This window comes from Mustelus asterias, chromosome 6, assembly GCF_964213995.1.
Source record: "Mustelus asterias chromosome 6, sMusAst1.hap1.1, whole genome shotgun sequence".
Lineage (NCBI taxonomy): Eukaryota > Metazoa > Chordata > Chondrichthyes > Carcharhiniformes > Triakidae > Mustelus > Mustelus asterias.
In genome coordinates, this window is record NC_135806.1 from 70,397,242 (window position 1) to 70,401,827 (window position 4,586).

At 43.3% G+C, this 4,586-nt stretch overlaps 1 non-coding gene across 1 annotated transcript; it reads left to right on the plus strand.

Annotated features, from left to right (window-relative positions):
- Positions 1–1,277: 1,277 nt before the first annotated feature.
- LOC144495436 (U2 spliceosomal RNA) lies at positions 1,278–1,477 on the plus strand. The gene has a single exon (XR_013498270.1). It is a non-coding gene; the product is annotated as a U2 spliceosomal RNA (small nuclear RNA).
- Positions 1,478–4,586: the final 3,109 nt, after the last annotated feature.

The window sequence follows — 4,586 nt, forward strand, 5'->3', positions numbered from 1 at the left end:
AGCTTAACAAAATTGAGTTCTAGAAGGAAAAAAAAATCAGCTGGGTTGGAGAAAGTGAAGATAGAAGACTGAACGGTGTGAAGTTTTATAAGGAAAGAAAATTGCCACAGGCAGAAGCACCTTGCTCTTCAATTGGTAAATATATGGGGTGGAATTTTTCTGGCCCTTCCTGTTGACAGGATATTTTGGGCCCACTGAAGTCAACAGGGATTTGATTGGCCCACTGCATCCACCATGGAGAAATTCACCACAGCAGGGCGTGCAAATTCTGGGGTGGTTACATTAGCCTGAATTTTCTGGTCCCACCCACTGCGGGAGGAGCTATGGGCAAGACAGAAAATTTGACAGACAAGCAAAATGTCTGTTGATTTTTGGCTGGAACTTCTGGTCCTGTGGCAGGCAGGACCAGAAAATCCCAGCAATGGACAATTCTCAGACCATCAGTGAACCAACTATTGAAGAGTAGGGAGTGCAGAAAATGACTATTTTGCTATTTGGGGTCAGTCCATACCAGCTGATTCAAAATGCCCATTTTTAAAAATGTAAAATCCATACAGAAGCTGAGATGATTTGCAGGTTAAGTAGGCATCAGGAACAACAGCTTCTATTCAAGGTTGAAAATGAATCAATTCAGCTAAATTTTTATCTGTTCGGATTAAAACATGGCATTTTTGAACTGATTCCATGCTTCTCCATTTTCTTTTCCTTTGTGACAAATTGTTGTTGCATACAATACTATTTTGTTACTTAAATATTCTTCTAGGCCTCAGTTTGTAGCCACGTATTATCATTTAGTTTGTTACTTCTGCGCATTCTTTGAGTTAGCAGATTGACTTGCATTTTGCAATTAGAACAATACAGTTTAGCAAAACAGATGACACCTCTGAAGTTCACAACTTAATTTTCAAACTGGGCCATGAAAACTGACAGGCAGAAATAAGTTACTAACACAATTGGATTATACTAAGTAACTCTTTAAATATAGTCAAGGCAGTTTCAAAATGTAGCTATATTCACAAATAAGTAGCTCACTCTTTCTCCACTTTAATTCCACTGATGTTTGGGAGAAAACTACTGCAACCTATGCATTCGCCCACATGAATACATTGCTAAGTTAAATTGAAACAAAATCACTTAAATTTGTACAGTTCATTTTCTTTTACAATGTTGCCCTCCTGGAATTAGTTTGATAGCACATTTATAGCTGACTAATACAATTTAATGAAAAAGAACAATGAATTATCTATTTAGAATAGTTTTCCACACTTATAAGGTTGATCGCTTCTCGGCCTTTTGGCTAAGATCAAGTGTAGTATTGACATGCTGTGCTTGGTTGAAGTTATTAGGTTACATTTTAGCTTCATTTGAAGCAATTTTTAAAAACGGCATCACGGCCTTTTGGCTAAGATGCAAATGAGATCAAGCCTTGGAGGAGGAGCTAAGCCTACTCCAATCAGCTTGGATCAGGAACTCTCCCGTTTTCATGCTAGCTGGACACTTAGAAAAAATCTCATAAAATTCTGCCCATCCTCTTTATGTCTACCCTCTCAATCCTCTTTAGCATCTTATAAACCACAATTAGATCTCCCCTCATTCTTCTAAACTCTAGAGCATAGGCCTAATCTGCTCAATCTCTCTTAATAAGACAAACCTCTCATCTCTGGAATTAATCTGGTAAACCTCCTCTGAACTGCCTCCAATGCAACCACATTCCTCCTCAATTTAGGGGACCATAACAGTGCACAACTCTCCAGATGCGGTTTCACTTGTACAGTTGCTGCAACACTTCCCTACTTTCATACTCTGGGCTGGGGGTGCGGGGGTGGGGTGGGGGGGGGGGGGGGATGGTTATTCACCGGCCCTATTCACTGATTGCGGGCATTCTGATTGTCCGCTACATTGGGCGTCAGAGCTAAAATCATAATCCAGCCAGGAATAAGGGCTATTGGGATTCATCCAACCCGCCCCACCTGCCCAAATCGGGTTCTCGCCCAGAGTGGGTATCAACCTGATTAATATACGCTTGACGACCCATTCACCCATCCTTCCAGTGGGAAATGAACCAGGTGGGCTTTAGTGTTAGTCATCACCAACATGAACCTGGCTTGCTGAACCCCGAGGATCCAGAGGAACACCACCAACCCTTCCCCACAAGACTCAAATAACGGGTCACTCCCACCCCATACCATGCACCCACGAGGGTGACCCAATCAGCACCCCCCCTCCACTCGGACCTCTACAGCTGTTTCCCCCACCTCAGACACCCACTCAGACCCAGGCCCCTCCCCTTCCTTCAGGCCTCCCTTCAGCATTCCTCCTGAGACCCCCCACATCCCTCTTCAGACTTCCCCCCCCCCCTCTCCCCCCTGCATTCAGGCCCACTTTCAGGCGGTGCCTCCATGACACCCTGGCACTGACACCCTGGCCTGGCACCTTGGGTCTCAAGGGGAGGGTCATGGAGATACTTCCAGTACACATGTGCCCTCTACCACTACCAGACTTTAGAGGAAGTGTCCCCTCTGCTCTGAAGCACTCTGAAGTTTCTCTCAGTTAGATAATAAGTTGCCTTTCTATTTTTACGACTCAAATGAATAGTCTCACACTTGTCCATATTAAGCTCCGTCTGCCAAATGTTGGCCTGTCACCTAACCTATCCATGCCCATATGTAAATTGCTTGTTTGTTTATTGCAACTTAGTATCCCACCTATTTAGTGTCATCTGCAAATTTGGTGAAAGTACCTTCTATCCCTATGTCCAAGTCATTAATATAGATTGTAAATAGCGAGGGGCCAAGAACCAAACCCTGTGGCATGCCACGAGATACATCTTGTCAACCAGAAGAAGACACATTTATTCCAACTCTCTGCTTTCTGTTGTTTAGCCAGTCCTCCATCCAAGCTAACAAATTAACCCTGACCCTATGTGTTCTTACTTTGTGTATTCACCTTTTGTGTGGCTCCTTATCAAATGTATACTTTCTATTGAGCAAATTTTGATGTTTCTCAAATTTCCCATCCAAGTCAATTCAATTGAGCTGATCATTTAATTCTTTTAGTTTAAGCCATTGATGGCTCATTGTTTAATACATTAGTTAATGTACTTAATAGTTAATGCATCGGTTGATATGATATTGAGTAATATTTAACCAGGAGGGTCCCATAGTATTCTCCTAAATAAAGAACAAAGAAAATTACAGCACAGGAACAGGCCCTTCGGCCCTCCAAGCCTGCACCAACCATGCTGCCCGACTTAACTAAAACCCCCTACGCTTCCGGGAAACATATCCCTCTATTCCCATCTCATTCATGTATTTGTCAAGACGCCCTTAAAAGTCACTACCGTATCCGCTTCCACTACCTCCCCCGGCAACGAGTTCCAGGCACCCACCACTCTGTGTAAAAAATCTGCCTCGTACATCTCTTTTAAAACTTGTCCCTCGCACCTTAAACCTATGCTCCCTAGTAATTGACTCTTCCACCCTGGGAAAAAGCTTCTGACTATCCACTCTGTCCATGCCTCTCATAATCTTGTAGACTTCTATCAGGTCTTCCCTCAACCTCCGTCGCTCCAGTGAGAACAAACCAAGTTTCTCCAACCTCTCCTCATAGCTAATGCCCTCCATACCAGGCAACATCCTGGTAAATCTTTTCTGTATCCTCTCCAAAACCTCCACATCCTTCTGGTAGTGTGGCGACCAGAATTGAACACTATATTCCAAGTGCGGCCTCACTAAGGTTCTATAAAAAGCGTCAACATGACTTGCCAATTTTTAAACTCAATACCCCGGCCTATGAAGGCAATAATGCCGTATGCCTTCTTGACTACCTTCTCCATCTGCATTGCCATTTTCAGTGACCTGTGTGCCTGTACACCCAGATCCCTTTGCCTATCAATACTCCCAAGGGTCCTGCCATTTACTGTATATTTCCTATCTATATTAGACCTTCCAAAATGCATTACCTCACATTTGTCTGGATTAAACTCCATCTGCCATCTCTCCGCCCAAGTCTCCAACCGATCTATATTCTGTTGTATCCTCTGATGGTCTTTATCGCTATCCGCAAATCCACTAACCTTTGTGTTGTCTGCAAACTTACTAATCAACCCAGTTACATTTTCCTCCAAATCATTTATATACATATTACAAACAGCAAAGGTCCCAGCACTGATCCCTGAGGAACACCACTTGTCACAGCCCTTCATTCAGAAACGCACCCTTCCACTGCTACCCTCTGTCTTCTTTGACCGATGTGGAGATACCGGCATTGGACTGGGGTAAACACAGTAAGAAGTTTAACAACACCAGGTTAAAGTCCAACAGGTTTATTTGGTAGCAAAAGCCACACTAGCTTTCGGAGCTGCAAGCCCCTTCTTCAGGTGAGTGGGAATTCTGTTCACAAACAGGGCATATAAAGACACAGACTCAATTTACATGAATAATGGTTGGAATGCGAATACTTACAACTAATCAAGTCTTTAAGAAACAAAACAATGTGAGTGGAGAGAGCATCAAGACAGGCTAAAAAGATGTGTATTGTCTCCAGACAAGAGAGCCAGTGAAACTCTGTGGGGGTTACAAATAGTG